Here is an 18426-nt window from a genome sequence, read left to right as displayed (position 1 = left end):
AACGGGTTGGTAGGAACAAATCCAAGATTAGAGGGAGACATATTTGATGTGAGCATTGTCAATGGTGGGAATGAATTGGGTGTATCCTATGACAGGCAAGAGCTGCACTTTACTTCTTGTGATACAGCTGCTCTAATATACCTCATTCAGTGCCCCTGTGAAGCTATGTTTGAATGAGCACAAATCTTGAATCAGGTCTGATAATGAAACTGCCCCTTTCTGATTTGTGGTGGCTGGTGTCAGGTACTATAGAAGGGGAATGGGAGGGAGTTAATTACAAAGATGGATTTATTAATTAAATATAGTGCTACTGCAGGTTCTGAATAAAGAAATGGAGTGAATGATTGGTGGAAAATGATCAGCTGATCTGTAGAGGTACTTGTGGGCTGGATTCTGTAAATGGTGCCTAAATCGGTTGGTCCTACAAATATGGCACCAGCCACATGTCAATCACGCTTAGGCACTGTTACCTGAATTGTGGATTCCGGTGCCTAAGAAAGAACTTAGATGCCGCTTAATGTAGGCCAGGGTTTTAAAGACCTACATTGCTGGCGCCTAGGTTTTATGGAGAACCACGCATAGTGGGTCCTAAGGTCATCTCCACCCATAACCATGCCTACTTTGACCTTAGGTGCCGCTAGGCCCCATGCTGTAGTGCCTACTGTGGTAACTGCCTCCTGGTTTTTAATGGCGTGGTCAATTACCACACCAATTAAGGCAATTAAGTTAGGCAACAATAGGGCGCCGTTTACAGAATATGGTCCTGTGTGTTTAAGTGACACCAGCGTCATTTTGAATATGATGAATTGCCTAATAAGTAAGCAGTAGATTTACCAGAAGTATTAGACAGGTATATTGAATCTTCCAGAACTTAATTATAATGGAAAAAAGATCATAGTAAATGACGGCAGATAAAGACCCGAACGGTCCATCCAGTCTGTCCAATAGTTTATACCCATTACAAATGCATGATTAAATTAACTTGTCTCTTCTTTGATATTTCTGGGTCGTAGACTGTAAAGTCCACCTGGTATTGTCTTAGGGTTCAAATGCTGAAGTCTGGCCAGTAACATAGTCATGTTCCAAGTTAGTGGAGTTCCCATTGATGCCATCTCCAGCTCATCCTACACCAAATCACTACATATGGGACACAGACCGTGCAAGTCTGTCCAGTACTGGCCTTAGTTCTTTAATTTACATTCTTCGTTTTCCAGAGATCCTCTGTGTTTATCCCACATTTTTTGAATTCCATCACCGTGTTCCTCTCTACAACGTCCCTTGGGAGGGCATTCCAGGCATCTACCACCCTCTCCATGAAAAAGAATTTCCTAGCATTGCTCTTGAGTCTTTCTCCCTACAACCTTAAATTACGCCCTTTAGTTTTACCATTTTCTCTGGAATAGATTTGGTTCTATATTAATACCTTTCAAGTAGTTAAACATCTGTATCATATCTCCCCTGTCTCTCCTCATCTCAAGTGTCCATATTTAGGTCTTCTAGTCTCTTCTCATACTTCTTATGGTTCAAACCCTTTACCATAGGTGTCGTCAAAGTTATTTAGATTTTCCCTTCTAGAGACATTCCCAGGGCTACGCCTCTGTTATCAGAGTTCCGATTCCAGGCATCCTCAGGTTCCTGTGCAGTAGCTATGCCACACACACACAAAAAAAGAAGAAAGCGCCGATGTTGCCTGGGGTGGTTGTGGCTTCCTCACTTGCAGGTTGTCTTCTACTGTTTGTTAGAAGTGGACTCGACTTTCATCGGATACTTGTTAATCCTCCTTTGCTTTCCTCTTGCTTGGTTTCTGGACTCCAGCAAGTCGACTGCACCAGAGTCCAGGGTCTGCGATATTCTGCAGCGTCTCTTAGTCTTCAGGATGCTTGAACTTGTTCCAGTCCACGAATGGGGGCTTAGGCAGATGCTCCTTATTCTTCCTCATGCCAGAAGGGCTTGGAGATTTGGAGACATATTCCAGTTCTACAATCGGTCACCCATTTCTGCTGTGTCCAGGGGTGTTTCTGGTGTCCTTGGATCTATCGGAGAGGTTTACCTCCATATTCCATTCTGCCCAGAGCATCAGAGACAAGGGTTCAAGGAGGGTTTGGATAGGTTCCTGGAGGATAAGGGGATAGAGGGGTACAGATAGAACTTGAGGTAGGTTGTAGAGGTGTTCAGAAACCACTTCACAGGTCGTGGACCTTAAGGACCGCTGGGCGAGATGGACCTCTGGTCTGACCCAGTGGAGGCAACTTCTTATGTTCTTCAAAAGCATTTCCAGTTCGCAGCTCTGCCCCTTGGCCTCGCAATGGCTCCCGCACTTTCGTCAAAGTGATTGTAGTTGAGACGGCTTTCCGCCAACAGGGGGTCCAATATTGTAGTATACAGTTTACAGGTTAAATTTGTCAGTTACAGTACAAGATTTTACAATACAAGTTTTTTTGTCCTAACGCAGCACATACCAAGGATCTTGTATCAATATACATTTCCGGTTGTGAGAGTTAGGTGAACAGGTATGTTTTTATTGCTTTCCTAAAGTTGAGGAATAATATATTTTAATGGCTTTGTTCTGCTAAATATGAAACTGACTCTGTTATTGATTGTCAGAAAATAAGACAGCAGCAGAATAAAGAAGTGTAATAAGAGCTCAGCTCTGTTCATCCCTCTCTAGTCTTCACAGCTCTGACCTTGAACCTATCACTTGCCTCTGTATCGCTCCATGGTGCGATACAGTATTGAGCCCAATTATGATTGCCGTATCTCAAAGAAGAGTGACCAAAATGATAAAGGGGATGGAACTCCTCTCATATGAGGAAAGACTAAAGAGAATGGAGACTCTTCAGCTTGGAACAGGCAATTGAGGTCCTCAAAATACTGAGGTGTAGAATGGGTAAGAGCGAATCGACTTTTCAAAAAGTATAAAAACCAGAGGACACTCCAAATTATATGGAAATACTTTTAAAATAAATGAAGACATATTTCTTTGTTTTTAGTATAACCTAAGTGGTTTATATTCAGGTATTCAAGTATTTTTCCCCATCTGTCCTGGTGGGCAGGTAGGAAATATTTTTTTACTCAAAGAGTAGTTAAGCTCTGGAACTCATTGCCATAGGATGTGGTTACAGTGGTTAACATAGCTGGGTTTAAGAAAGATTTGGGCACATTTCTGGAGGTAAAGTCCATAGTGTGCTACTGAGACAGACATGGGGGAAGCCACTGTTTGCCCTGGATTGGTAGTTTTCAAGTTTTATTAGGATTTTATATACCGCCTATCAAGGTTATCTAAGCGGTTTTACAATCAGGTACTCAAGCATTTTCCCTAGCTGTCCCGGTGGGCTCACAATCTATCTAACGTACCTGGGGCTACAGAGGACTAAGTGACTTGCCCAGGGTCACAAGGAGCAGCACGGGGTTTGAACCCACAACCCCAGGGTGCTGAGGCTGTAGCTTCAACCACTGCACCACACACTCCTCCAGTAGCATGGGTTTCTGGATTGGCCATTGTTGGAAACAGGAAACTGGGCTAGATGGACCATGGCTATTCTTTCTTATGAACACTTTAGTGAGTGAGGGCTGGCACCAGAAATCTCTGAATTGTATTTAGCAACAAGAGCCTTCTAGCTGTACCTCAAGGACTGCCACTCAGCCAATGTCTGAGACTTTCCGATGTTTGCATCCCATGGGCAGTGAGAAGAAAAGCTGTGGAAAAGCTCCTTCTCTGCCTGTGACTAACCTATGATAGCAGCCAGTGGGTGTGAGCTGGGCATTAAGCAAGAAATTCTGAGAGCACAAACCCATTATCTGGGGGAATAGTAGTGGATTCAGGTGGATAAAGGTAAATGTTTGTTGAGGGTGGGGCAGCAACATTCAGGATCTGATAGCAGGCTGCATGTTATCAACATTGCAATTGGCAATTCTTAGGGCTGCAGAGGACATGTTAGAGAGTGGTAGAGGCATAGAAACCTTCCTTTTCCTTGTCACCCTCTCCCATGAGGAATTTTTCTGTACCTTTAAGGACAAAAAAGTGACACAATGCTGATATCAAGCAAGAAACACATATAATCAGTGAAAGGCTGCTGTAAAACCTCTTCCAGTAACTGTAGTTACACGGGACTCAATTTTATTTATGTATTTATTTACAAAGTCTTAAATTGCCATCCGTTCTATAAGTATATCCAGGCAGTTTACAAAAGGATAACTACTTGAGGGGAGGGAAGGAAAATGCACAGGAAAGAAGAGGATTAGAAAAACAGAGGAAAAAGGGTCAAACAGGCTAAAGGGAAAAGAAACAACTGAGGGTGAAACAGAAGTATCTGAAATATCCCCTCCCTTTTTTTACAAAGCCGTGTTAGGCTTTTTTATAGTCCGCCACGGCGGTATTAGCCCCAATGCTCATAGAATTCCTATGAGTGTCAGAGCTAATACTGCTACGGCTGGTGATAAAAAAGTTTCAAGTTTATTAAAAAAATTTTATACCGCTTAATCAAGTTTCTAGGTGGTGTACAATGTAAAAAATTATATAAAAACAAGTTAAAATTAGAGGTACTAAACAAAACCAGAATAGGTTACTAACACACAGAACAAAAAACAAATGGACTGACTTCACACAATTGGGGAAGAAGGGCCAGAACTACAATCTTTGAGGAAAAGAGCACAGTAAAAGGGGAAAAATAATAGGTAAGGGTAAAAAGTTATAATGCGGCTTCATAAAAGGGGGGGAGGGGTTAAAAAGCCAAGTTTTCTCTGCTTTTTTTTTTTTTTTGGTAGGAGATTCTAAATGCAGGTCCTTAGGCAAGGAATTAGTATTCGATCCCCAGTATGAGTCAAGTTAGGATAACAACTTGTATCGAAAAACTTGTACTGGAACTATGGTAAATTGTAACCCGTTTTGAGCTCTTTGGGGAGAACAGGATAGAAAATGAATTAAATAAATACCCCCGCCCCCTTTTTTACAAAACCGTAGCACAGTGGTAACAGCTTGACGCTTATAGAATTCCTATGAGTGTCGGAGCTGTTACTGCCGTGGCTGACTAAAAACCATGCTACGGTTTTATAAAATCTAATCTAAATCTGACTTGGTTTACAATAGAAAAATATTTACAAATATATCTTGATTTTAAGATAGATCATTAGGGATTATATTCTAAAATGTTGAAACATCGTAGTTTTTAAAATTTTACGGAAAACTTGAAAGGAAATACATGATCGTATCTGAATGGGAAGGTCATTAGGAATAGGGAAAAGACTGAGCACTTTTGCTGGTTATCGAGAAGCTTTGATCGAAGGAAAAGATAACTTATGTATAAGAAATGTTTGAAGAGTTTAAGGTTAAGGGTATCAGAGAGTCAAAACAATCCATGAATAATTTTATAAACAATACAAACACATTTAAGCTGAACAAGAGCCAGTGTAAGTTCTTAAACAATGGAGTAGCTTGCTCGAATTGTGACTTTCCAAAAATTAGTCATGCTTCTCTATTAATTGTAACCTTTTCTGATTCCCTTTACTTCAGGGATGTCCAATGTCGGTCTTCGAGGGCCGCAATCCAGTCGGGTTTTCAGGATTTCCCCAATAAATATGCATGAGATCTATATACATGCACTGCTTTCATTGTATGCTAATAGATCTCATGCAAATTTATTGGGGAAATCCTAAAAACCCGACTGGATTGTGGCCCTCGAGGACCGACATTGGACACCCCTGCTTTACTTCATGTAACAAAGAAAAATTGACAAAAAGCTTTAAACTACCTGTTAGAAATCCACACCCGTCCAAGGAAATATAAAGATAAATGGAAAGGAACTTCAGTACGGGCTCAATCAAGCCTTCGTTTTTTGTTTGGCCCCTGGCAAGTGTCCATAGGTGACTAGCACCAGACCTATGAGGTCTAAATGAACACCGCCCCATACATCACACAGTGTTCTAAAGTATATATTTTGTGATCTTTAAGTCTGTCTTTTATTTTAATAACTGCCCTTTGAACTGATTCCATCCTAGTTATATTTTTTTGAAGGTACAGTCTCCAGAACTGCACACAATAAATGGGGTCTCACCAGAGACTTTATATAGAGGCACTATTACCTTCTTTTTCCTGCTGGCCATTCCTCACCCTATGAGTATGTGTAAAGCCTATGTCCCCAAACATTTTTCTGGCTTTGACTTTGGCCACCTTTTTTTTTTTTGGAATTTTTTATTTATATTATTCAACAAAATTTTACAAGAATACATCTTGTTACATTAAATACAGGAAAGAAAAAACAATACAGAAGTATTACAGATTCATACTTATGAAAGTAATTTTTCCTTTCTTAGACCACCATAATAGGGGGATGGTCAATCAAAAATTTTTGAGAGAAATTTAACAAGAAACTTAATTAAACAATTAGGCTTTATGTTCTAAACACCAGCTATTAATTTCTATTTCCCCTCAGTCCTTGATGATTTTCTTTACATCCAAGAATTCCTTCAGGTGATTAGGAGAAAAAAATGTATATTTAACTCCCAAATACCTAACTAGGCATTTACAGGGGTATGCTAACAAGAAGACTTTGGCCACCTTAAGATAGTAAAGAAATGATCACCCCCAAGTCTGCTCTTCTTTTGTGCACAGAAATAATTCTCCTCCTAAGTGGTATTGCTCCCTTGGGTTTCTATAGCCCAGGTGTATGACCCTGCATTTTTAAGCATTAGATTTTAGTTTCAGTTTCTGAACCATTCTTCTAGTTTAGATAAATCCCTTCAATCCCCCCCCCAGCAGCGCCATTTTGAGTAAGGCAACCACGCGAGTGGTGGTGGGGGGGCAGGGTGCTAATGTGGGAGGGGCCCTTAAAGCAAATGTTAGCGCAACATGCCACAATCCCTTTACCTAGCCCTGCTTAGACAGATGGCTTCTCCACCACTAAGGCCTAGATTCTCAAAACGTTAACGTGGTCGCTAAGGTCTAGCCTGCACGCATTTTAACGGCAGATTATCAAAACGGATTATCTCTGTCTTTTCTAGCAGTCTCTGACAATGGCATGCGAATGTGCTCTTTACTACTCCTATTAATTATTTCTATAGCGCTACCAGATGCACGCAGCGCTGCACAGTCATAAAGAGTAAGAAAACAGTCCCTGCTCCAAAGAGCTTACAATGAGTATCATTCTCGGATGGATACAGCCCCTCCACTCGGCTTGGATGGACTATTAATATGCATTTATTTATGTGCCAAATAGCACAGATTTGTGTACTGATGGCATAACCTAAACCATTGTTCATCATTCCTCTTATAAAGACCCTTTCTGACTTAGGTTTACTGTTACAAAACCCCGCCTGGAATTCAACAATGCTTGCTGACTATTTATATCATCTATATTGGAGCTTGGATATAGTATGATAATTTGAAAAATGTGGGATTTTTAGGAATTTTTGGAAGGGAATTTGAATGTTGGGTGAAGCAGGCTGCTCTGAGAATTGTGGGTTCCCTTTGGCTCTGGCTCAGAACGGTCACAACAGATTTGTAGAACTGTCTTCCAAAACCTTTTTTTTTTTTTCCATTTCCTTTAATTAAACATGTCAACAGTGCTCACTGCAATATGCAAGATCAGAGGAGCCAACATAGTTCTTAACATAACCTGTTTTATTAACTCTGCCAGGAAACTGGACCTGATGCTTCCAGCGCTTTCTCGCTCTCTGGAGACTTTAGTCTCACAAACCAGCAGGCGCATAATGCAGCCCAGAACCAGTCTCTCCATTCCTTTTGTAGCTTTCTGTCCATACATTTATTTTACACTTTCTGGATTTAAGCACTCAACCCTCCCTTTTGCATTTTTGTAAAAGCTACTTGGTATGTCATGGATGTTGATTCCTGTGTGCATTTTTAAAGTTTTTGCAAACCTGCCAGTGCCAGATTTCCTTGTAAGATAAATAAGCTACAGTTTAATAATAATAATAATAATAATTTTATTCTTATATACCGCCATACCCAGCGAGTTCTAGGCGGTTTACATTAAATTAGATTAGGATCCGTATAGACTTGTAGATTTACAACAAATTTATAGGATTTACAACAACTGAAGCCAAAACTTGGCAGATGAAAAGGGAAATTTACAACAAGTTTAGCCAACTTCGTAGAAGAAGAGGGCAGAATTACAACAAATTAATTAGGGCCTCACAATCTGCAGGGTCCTCAAAAAAAGTTCAATTATTTTTTTTTTTGGGGGGGGGGCTCTGATACGTTTATGTGGTTTTTATCAAACTTATTTAAATGTTCAAGAGGTGGAATTACTTTCATTTTGTCTTTTAAAAGGGCTTCATATGTAATGAAGTTAGGTAATATTTTAAGCATAAATTTTCTGTTTTCAGGCTTATAATTTTTCTGGTTTTGCAAACAAGTTCATCATTACTTATATTAATAAAAGTGGACCAAATTACTAATTTTATCAGCATTATCTATGCCAAAATTCCATTTACATATTGTTTCTAGGGTATATACAGTGGATTTGGCGTAGAGTGAGAGATTAGAGAAACTGGGCCTCTTCTCCCTTGAAAAGAGGAGACTGAGAAGGGACATGATCGAAACATTCAAGATAATGAAGGGAATAGACTTAGTAGATATAGACAGGTTGTTCACCCACTCCAAGGTAGAGAGAACGAAATGGCACTCTCTAAAGTTAAAAGGGAATAGATTCCGTACAAACGTAAGGAAGTTCTTCTTCACCCAGAGAGTGGTAGAAAACTGGAACGCTCTTCCAGAGGCTGTTATAGGGGAAAACACCCTCTAGGGATTCAAGACAAAGTTAGACAAGTTCCTGCTGAGCTAGAATGTATGCAGGTTCTCAGTTAGGGCACTGGTCTTTGACCTAAGGGCCGCCACGGAAGCGGACTGCTGGGTACGATGGACCACTGATCTGACCCAGCAGCGGCAGTTCTTATATTCTTATGTTCTTATGTGTAATGAGGGAGGTTGGCATCTGGGGTTGTGACTCCTAGCATTGCTGCACTGTATGCCTCCCAACTCTTCCCCACTGTACTGTGCACTATCTCACTTTTCCCCGCCACTTTGAGTGCCGCTCTGTTCTATAACATAGAATTTTATTTGTATTGTATACAGCGATACACCGTAAGATTCGATGCGGTTAACAAAAATTATCTAAAGACCGTACATAGGTAGTTAGGGTGCAAATACAATCAGTATAATACAAATACAAGGAGCAGTTACAGTTGTTTGGGGGAGAATGAGCGAGAGTGGGTCACGGAGAGGGCACTGGGTTAATGCTCTGCTAGGAACTTATTGAACAGGTGTGTTTTTAAGCTTCACCTAAAATGCATGTATGATGAGGACTCTATGATAGGGAGTAGTTCTCGGCTTAAGTGAGCTACCTGATAGGATAACAGTTTTGTGATGTAAGCTCTTTTAGGCCTTCCTTGTAACGTAGAAGGCTGATCAGAGAGGTCAATTCAAATACTTCCATCATGTAGTTTGGTAGGAAGCTATACAGCACTTTGTACATGAAGCAGCCCAGTTTAAAAAGAAAGCGGCCCTCAATAGGGAGCCAGTGCAGTTGCTTGTAGTAAGGCGTGACATGGTCGGTTTTCCTTGGAACAAAGATAAGGCACACAGCTGAGTCCATTGTGGAGTTTCTAAGGGCATGATTGATAGACAGATTACAGTAGTTTAGCATGCTTAAGAATCAGTGCTTGGCATAGGATTTGGAAGGGAATGATGTCAAAGTATGATCGAATGGATCGCAGTTTCCAGAGTGTTGCAAAACCTTTGCGCAATACAGCCGCTACTTGGGTTTCCATAGTCCTCTTTCAATCTAGTGTCACACCCAGGATTTTACCCTTGATCCTGATGTTTTCATCATTCAGGTTTGAGGGGTTTGCGAGAAAGAGCTTGTTTTTTTCAGGGTTTAATTTTAGTTTGTGTTTTGTCATTCAGTCTTCCATTGTTTTGATGACCTCCTTGATTCGTTCTCATTCCTTTGAAGGCAGAGAGGGAACTGGGAGGAGGATCATGATGTCGTTGGTGTAACTATTGCTCTTTATTCCTGATAATAACAGTAATACGGTAAATGACGGCAGATAAAGACCTGAATGGTCCATCCAGTCTGCCCTGTAACCACATACATTATAAGTTCATGATAGAATTATCTTTTTTTTCCTTTGTTTTTTTCTGGGCCACAAACCTTAGAAGTCCATCCGGTACTGTCCTTAGGTTCCAACTACTGGAGTTGCTGTTGAAGCTTACTCCAGCCTATCCAAGCAATGTCAACTAGTACCCTCTATCTCACACCAAATTAATCTAAAATTAAATTGATGCGGGCAGGAAGTAAAAAAGGTACAGGAGAAGGCAAGAGGAACATGTGTGTTGCAGGGAGGGAGTGGGGTGCCGCACCCTTAAGAAGACTGCCCCCCCCCAACATACACACAGCGATCATACTAATATTCAAACTAAAAAAATGTGACTACTTCTCACCTTACTATAAGTACTTACATTGGCTACCTGTCAAACTCTTATCACCTTCAACCTATCATGTACGAGGGCTGTTCAAAAAGTATCATACCTTTATTCATAAACAATACTCGTATTCAGATACAACAATCTTATACTAATCTCCTTCAAAGTAGTCCCCTTGGACTGCCACACACTTCTTCCAATGGTTCTGCCATTTTTGAGATTGCTCGTAACTGGTCCATCCTATCCTGCATGTCTTCTCTTGACTGAAATCTGGTCCCTTTCAGGGGCATTTTCACCTTGGGGAAAAGCCAGAAGTCACACGGAGCCATGTCAGGAGAGTAGGGAGCCTGAGGAATCACAGGTGTGTTGTGTTTGGCCAGGAAACTCCGTATCAAATGTGAAAAATGGGCAAGTGCGTTATCGTGATGGAGCTGCCAATTGCCCGCTGCTCACAGGTCCAGCCGTTTGCGTCTCACAGCGTTATGAAGGTGACATAGAACCTCTTGGTAGTACTCCTTGGTGATTCAATGATCCTGCATCACCAGGGTCCTCACTTGGTCAATGATGATCTCATTTCTGGATGTTGAGGACCTACCAGAACGTGCTTCACTCTCCTCTGATGTGTGGCCATCTCTGAAGCAGTTGTACCACTCCTTTATCTGTGTGGTGCCCATTGCTTCATCCCCAAAGGCCTGTTGAATCTTGCGGATCGTTTCCACTTGGGATTCGCCAAGCTTTACACAAAATTTAATGCAGTAGCGTTGTTCAACTTTTTCTGTCATTTTGTCAAAAATGAAAATTGGACGGTGCTTACTCAATGGCAGTCTGCCGGCGACTGACAGCTTCTGTAGGCAGGAAAAAATTGAAGCATGCGCTTTAGGGTCGCCTACATACGTGTACCAAACCATGCCTCTCTAGCTTTATTTGTTTACGCAAGAAAAATTAAGGTCTGATACTTTTTGAACAGCCCTTTTATAATGTTCCAAATTCTATATGCAAAAATCGCTACACCGCTCATAAATGTATTCATCTATTCCTGGTCAACGTCAACCAGAAAACTAGAATCAATTCAATTATTTCCATCTCCCAAAGGGGTTAAATACAAGCACACATTCGATTTGCTCTTCACTTAACTTGGCACCAAGATCTGGAACAACCTCCCGACTGACATCAGGATGGAAACATTCTACAACAGATTCTGAAAAAATTAAAAATTCTCTTCTTTGAAAGCATACACACCATAGACAACTAACTTGAAATACTTAATGTCACTAAATTCCATACTCATCTCAAATGTTATACCAGTGCAGTCATAGAACCTCCACTCTCCCTCCCCTTTACCCTGTTCATAACTCAGCCCTCCTCAAACTGTTATAATGTATTATATAAACTCTGCAGTTCCTTACATCTTAAGTCGCCTTGAACCTGTTTAGGCATTGTGCGACTCAGAAATGCTAGATTAGATTAAAATCTTGTAGTGTGCTGACCATGCAAAAGTCATGTGATGATGTCATACAATCTGTAATGCTCAATTTTTATCTTCCCTTTTCCTAAAAGTAGCATTGGTACAGAAGAGTGTGGCACCAAGCAGTGGCGTACCTAGGGTATGTGGCACCCGGGGCCCATCATTTTTTGACACCCCCCCCCCCCCCCCCCATGTAAAAAAGTTTTTTTTTTTTTTTTTTTTGCAATAACCATGAAATGGAATAAATGGTCAGAATAGAAACAGGCAGTGAAAATTTTCTTTTATTGAACCTCATATATGTAACCATTATTCCAAACATAACATAACATAAATTATGTCTAAATTGTCATGACATTAGAAGTACATATGGAGTAGTTGCAGGTGATGCTTGGGACAGTTCTGATTGTGTTAGTTCGGTTTTATGTGTTTTTTGAATAGAAGGGTTTTTATTTCTTTTTGAAGGTTTTCCAGTCTGTGGTCGATGTCAATTGGTTGTAGAGTTGGGGGTCGAGTGTTGCAGCTCGAATGGCTAGGAGGTTGTCGAACAGTTTTTTTCTTTTGACGTTTTTGGTTGGAGGGTGTGTGAATGGTGCACAAGTTCTCCTATGTCTGTTTGAAGTGGATTGAATTATTTAGCTGAAGAAATTAGTTACCCCCCATTCCACACACATTAATTCTCTTCCATTTTTGTTCCCATTATAAAAAACACTGATAAGTTCCCAGAAAAAAAATACATTAAAATAAGAAGTGAAAACAAAGGCCCCTACAGATGAGAACATAACATAAGAATAGCCTAACTGGGTCAGACCAATGGTCCATCATGCCCAGTAGCCCATTCTCATGGTAGCCAATCCAGGACACTAATACCTGGTCAAAACCCAAAGAGTAGCAACATTCCATGCTACCGATCCAGGGCAAGCAGACACTTCCCCCATGTCTTAATAACAGATTATGGACTTTTCCTCCAGGAATTTGTCCAAATCTTTCTTAAAACCAGCTACACTATCTGCTTTTACCATAACTTCTGGCCACTTCATTTTTAAGTTTAGATCTTTCCTTTCAAACAGAGACCTTGCTAGATGTCAAATACAGCACAAGGTAACTTCACATGGACTTAGCTGTGCAGGAAATGTGAATCTCCTCATACACCCACCATATAGTGCAAAAATGTGCAAAGGTCTGTTTTTTTCTTTCGATCACTACATAGCCTAATGCCACACAAGCAGCGCTGTTACAAACATATTCTGTAGGTCAATGCTAAGGATAACAAAGTTTCCTTCCTTGGACCAGAAGGAGATAAACCACTGGAAGAGATCCCAACACAACACCCAAAGACCCACTCAGTGTGTGAATCAGTTGAGTGGAGTGGACTAACTGGGGGGTGGAAATGGGCCCGGAGTTTGCTCAGCAGAATTTCCCAGACCACCTCTTCCTCTCAACACATTGACACGCTGCCACCATCACCACTAGGAACACCTCACTGGGTAGGCCAGCTATGCTATAAACTTTATAAAACACATTATTATATTTTCTTATAAAGCACATATTTTAACTGACCTCTCTGACATCCTCAGCCTTTCCATTCACAAAAATAGAAGGAAGAAAAGTTCCCATTTCCTGTTGTCTCATGTCCCCGGCCTATACAATATTTTTTTTCTGCAGACCCTTCAAAAGTCTGACCAAATCCTCGTTTCACTTGCATTATAAAGTACTGAGGATGCCATCTCTCCCCAATCCCAGGTCCTAAAGTCTAAGACAGTAGCGCAAACTAATGCTGCCAGATACAGGAAAAAAAAATTTTGATTCGATTCAGCCCTATTGAATTGGTTTTTCAATTCGATTTTCCTGCCCAGTTGGGTGATTTTTTTCAAAACTCCTGGTGGGTTTTATAGCTTTTTCACCCCCTTTGGCTTCTCCTAACCACACTGGCGCTGTGGTGTAAATAAAATAAAGAAACAAAAAGGACTTTTCCTCTTTCTGTTAAATCCTAGCTCACGTTTGCAGTCCAACACCAGCTCTGGCAGGATACACATTTCAAATCTGACATGTTATAATCACAAAACAGAAAATAAAATTAATTTTTCTACCTTTTGTTGTCTGGTTATATTTCAAATCTTGTTGGTCCAAGGCTCTGGTTTTCTTCTGATAACTTGCTTGCCAGGGTCTCCTTCTTTCTGCATGCTAACCATCCATCTGCCAACTCTGTCCTCCCTTTCCATTTCCCTTCCCTTCCCAGGAAGTCTGGTATCTTTCCTTTTTTTCATCTCCCTCCACAGATCCACCTTTTCTTAAATACCCTTTCATCCGGCATCTCTCTCTCCTTCCCCACCATCCCAGAGTCCACCATCTCTCCGTTTCTTTTCCTAATTACCCTCCTATCCAGTATCTCTATCCCTCCTCCACACCATCCCTTGTGTCCAATTTCTCTCCCTTTCTGTTCCTTCCCTCCCTAAATCCCATGGTCCATCATCTCTCTCCCTCTCCTCTATTTTCAGACCCATTATTTCTTCCCCCCCCCCCCAAAGTTTGGCATATGCATGTCTCTTTGAACACCCCCTTCCCTCCGTGTACTTCTAAATCATGGTCCCCCCCCAAAGGCCTGTCCCCCCTTAAAGGTCTGCCTGTCCCACCTTGAAGGCCTGCACCCCCCTTGAAGGCCTGTCCCTTCCTCTTGTAGGCCTGTCCCCCCCTTGAAGGCCTGCCTGCCTGTCCCCCCCTTGAAGGCCTGCACCCCCCCGAAGGCCTGTCCCCCACTTGAAGGCCTGTCCCACCCCCTTGTAGTTTCTCCCCCCCCTTGTAGGCCTGTCCCCCCTTGAAGGCCTGCCTGCCTGTCCCCCCTTGAAGGCCTGCACCCCCTTGAAGGCCTGCACCACCCCCCTCGAAGGCCTGCACTCCCTTGAAGGTCTGCACCCCCCCCCCCGAAGGCCTGTCCCCCACTTGAAGGCTTGTACCACCCCCTTGTAGCTTCTCCCCCCCTTGTAGGCCTGTCCCCCCCTTGAAGGCCTGCCTGCCTGCCTTTCCCCCCCCTTGAAGGCCTGCACCCCCTTGAAGGACTGCACCCCCCCCCCGAAGGCCTGCACTCCCTTGAAGGTCTGCACCCCCCCCGAAGGCCTGTCCCCCCCTTGAAGGCCTGTCCCGCCCCCTTGTAGGCCTGTCCCCCCCTTGTAGGCCTGTCCCCCCTTTAAGGCCTGCCTGCCTGCCTTTCCCCCCCTTGAAGGCCTGTCTCCCCCTTGAAGGCCTGCACCCCCCTTGAAGGCCTGTCCCCCCCCTTGTAGGCCTGTCCCCCCCCTTGTAGGCCTGTCCCCCCCTTGAAGGCCTGCCTGCCTTTCCCCCCTTGAAGGCCTGTCCCTTCCCCTTGTAGGCCTGTCCCCCCCTTGAAGGCCTGCCTGCCTGCCCCCCCCTTGAAGGTCTGCACCCCCCGAAGGCCTGCACCCCCCCGAAGGCCTGTCCCCCACTTGAAGGCCTGTCCCACCCCCTTGTAGCTTCTCCCCCCCTTGTAGGCCTGTCCCCCCTTGAAGGCCTGCCTGCCTGCCTTTCCCCCCTTGAAGGCCTGTCCCCCCTTGAAGGCCTGCACCCCCTTGAAGGCCTGCACCACCCCCCTCGAAGGCCTGCACTCCCTTGAAGGTCTGCACCCCCCCCCCGAAGGCCTGTCCCCCACTTGAAGGCTTGTACCACCCCCTTGTAGCTTCTCCCCCCCTTGTAGGCCTGTCCCCCCCTTGAAGGCCTGCCTGCCTGCCTTTCCCCCCCTTGAAGGCCTGCACCCCCTTGAAGGACTGCACCCCCCCCCGAAGGCCTGCACTCCCTTGAAGGTCTGCACCCCCCCGAAGGCCTGTCCCCCCCTTGAAGGCCTGTCCCACCCCCTTGTAGGCCTGTCCCCCCCTTGTAGGCCTGTCCCCCCTTTAAGGCCTGCCTGCCTGCCTTTCCCCCCCTTGAAGGCCTGTCTCCCCCTTGAAGGCCTGCACCCCCCTTGAAGGCCTGCACCCCCCCTTGAAGGCCTGTCCCCCCCCCTTGTAGGCCTGTCCCCCCCCTTGTAGGCCTGTCCCCCCCCTTGAAGGCCTGTTCCCCCCCTTGAAGGCCTGCACCCCCTTGAAGGTCTGCACCCCCCCAAAGGCCTACACCCCCCCCGAAGGCCTGCACCCCCCTGAAGGCCTGCCTCCCCCCCTTGAAGGCCTGCACCCCTTGAAGGTCTGCACCCCCCCCCCGAAGGCCTATCCCCCCTTGAAGGCCTGCCTGCCTGCCTGCCACCCCCTCCCCCTTGAAAGCCTGCTTGCCTGCCCGCCCGCCCCACCCTGAAGGCCTGATGCCCCGACCCACCCCGAAGGACCGCTCGCCCCCCTGGCCTCCCCGCACCACCTATGAACAGCCGCAGCAGGATCGCGAAGTCAGCGTCAGCGATCCCTGCGCTGCTTTCTGCGCCACGGTCCCGCCCCTCCTCTGACGTCAGAGGAGGGGCGGGATCGCGGCGCAGGAAGCAGCGCAGGGATGCTGACGCTGACTTCGCGATCCTGCTGCGGGCTGCTTCACAGGTGGTGCAGGAAGGTCAGTGGGGCGAGCGGTCCTTCGGGGGTGGCGGGGGACTGAACGGCAAGGCCGGGAACACCCCCTTAGGGCTGGTACCCGGGGCGGCCCGTCCCCCCCCCCCCCCCCCCCCCCCCCTAGGTACGCCACTGGCACCAAGATATTCTAGACCCTTGGAGGACCAATGCTTCAATCTTTGCACACTGCTCAAAATTCCTTTCTAAAAATAAGATTCCAATGGAATCTGCTCGGTTATATAATTAAGATATTGTCTAGCTACTCAGCTACTGCTCAGGAAAAATAGATTGGTCAGCCTAGGCTGTGTTCTCCCGGGCCTGATGAAAGAATGGGGACCCGGTCTAGAGACTGGAATGAATGTGAACTGAACAGACTCAGCATCTCTGTTAATAACATATAGGTTTAATAACGTCAGTACCAAAGCTGCAGCCCAACCCTCCTTTCCTCAGTAATTTTCCCTTGGCATTTCCAGCTGGCCTAGATTAACTTTCTGTCCAATAGATCCAGCTTTTCCAGTGCTGCTGGATGCCTATGGACACCTACTTAACGCTGGAAATGAAAGGTGTGGAGGACTGCACACTTGTAACAGACTGACTCATATTAATCAAACAGGCCACGCCTGTTTTTCATCCTTTGACATTTATTTTAGAATTAAGTGCTAGGGAACTTCTACAGAGTCACATAAAGCTTTCATGTGTGTGCTTGGAGTATTCCAGTGACAGCTAAATGTATCTTATTTCCGCTTTCTGCAGATATACCATCCAAGATCATGTGTGACCAGGTGACACAGGTTCTCTCCTGCTAGGGCTATCAGAAAATCTCTTCCGAGACGGATGCATCACTAGCGGATGTGGTGGCTGTAGGAGCCACCTTCTTCCCTCCCTCACTGGGTCTCAAGTGCACCCCCTCTCTGGGAGGCATAATAACTAAGCTTTGTATCCCCACAAGGCAAAAGACTCCCTCATGCCCCTCTTGAACCACAGATGAACTACTGGACAGGTGAACTATGCAATTAAACTACTGCTACTTATCATTTCTCTATATAAACATATACGAAATTCTACCTGGGGTCGAAACCTAAGCCATTCTGACACAGCTCTGGGAATACTGTGGCTATGAGATTGGTAAGCTCTGTTTTAAAAGGGTCATGCGATAAACAGCAATATCCACCTATCCTGCTCTAATTAATCACAATCAACTAGTCGCGAGGGGGGCAGGTTTCTAAAATGTGCCTGAACAGTTACAAGCTGATTACATAGATAAATCATTAGAACAAATTTTGTGCACGCATTATTCTAAGTAGAGAATGACACGGTGACAAAATTCATCACCGTTCCCGTCCCCGCGGATAACCGCGGGAAATAATCCCATGTCATTTTCTAGTGTCTATTTCAACCTCGGTCCTTCTACTCCAACATTCTTCAAAGCAAAGCTTGTGGGTCAGTGGTTGTGGCCATTCATACTTTGATTCTTCCCTCTCTCTTTAAAGAATGACATGAAGATGGTTTCCTGCGGTTATCTGCGGGGACGGGAACGGTGATGAATTTTGTCACTGTGTCATGCTCTAATTCTAAGTTCTATTCTGTAAATACCTTAAATAACACATATTGTACACATAGGTAGAGTTTTCTGGGCCCTTTGGCTGTATTTCTATTTCAGTTTTGTATTCTGCCTGAGTCTGGTTGTAACCTTTTTCACTTTCAATAAACATAAGTTTAAAAAAAAAAAAAAAGAACATAACACCCTCCCCTCTTGGGGTGTTGTTCAGGTTAGAATGTCTATACTTATAATAATGAAAATGTCTAGCCTCCCCATCTGGGGTCTTTGGGGTCCTAGGCCTCTCTGTAATATCTGTGGTTCGGAAGAAGATCCTCTATTGCCTATATGTACCGCTTGCTGGGTGGAGCTGGCTTCCTTTTGTTGCTCTGATGTACCTGTGCCATCCATGTACCTATCAATGGAGAGTGTATTCTTGTATCTTTACTGC

General features: G+C 44.2%; 1 long non-coding RNA gene across 1 annotated transcript in view; it reads left to right on the top strand.

Annotated features, from left to right (window-relative positions):
- Nucleotides 1-17820, top strand: part of LOC117346844 — a 40158-nt gene extending 22338 nt beyond the window's left edge. The window contains exon 4 of the long non-coding RNA XR_004536665.1: nucleotides 17192-17820. This is a non-coding gene — a long non-coding RNA (uncharacterized LOC117346844). The remainder of the gene's footprint in view (nucleotides 1-17191) is intronic.
- Nucleotides 17821-18426: the final 606 nt, after the last annotated feature.

The sequence above is a fragment of the Geotrypetes seraphini genome, chromosome 12, assembly GCF_902459505.1.
Source record: "Geotrypetes seraphini chromosome 12, aGeoSer1.1, whole genome shotgun sequence".
Taxonomy (NCBI): domain Eukaryota; kingdom Metazoa; phylum Chordata; class Amphibia; order Gymnophiona; family Dermophiidae; genus Geotrypetes; species Geotrypetes seraphini.
Note: the sequence above shows the minus strand (reverse complement) of the source record. Positions and strands in the feature narration are given on the sequence as shown.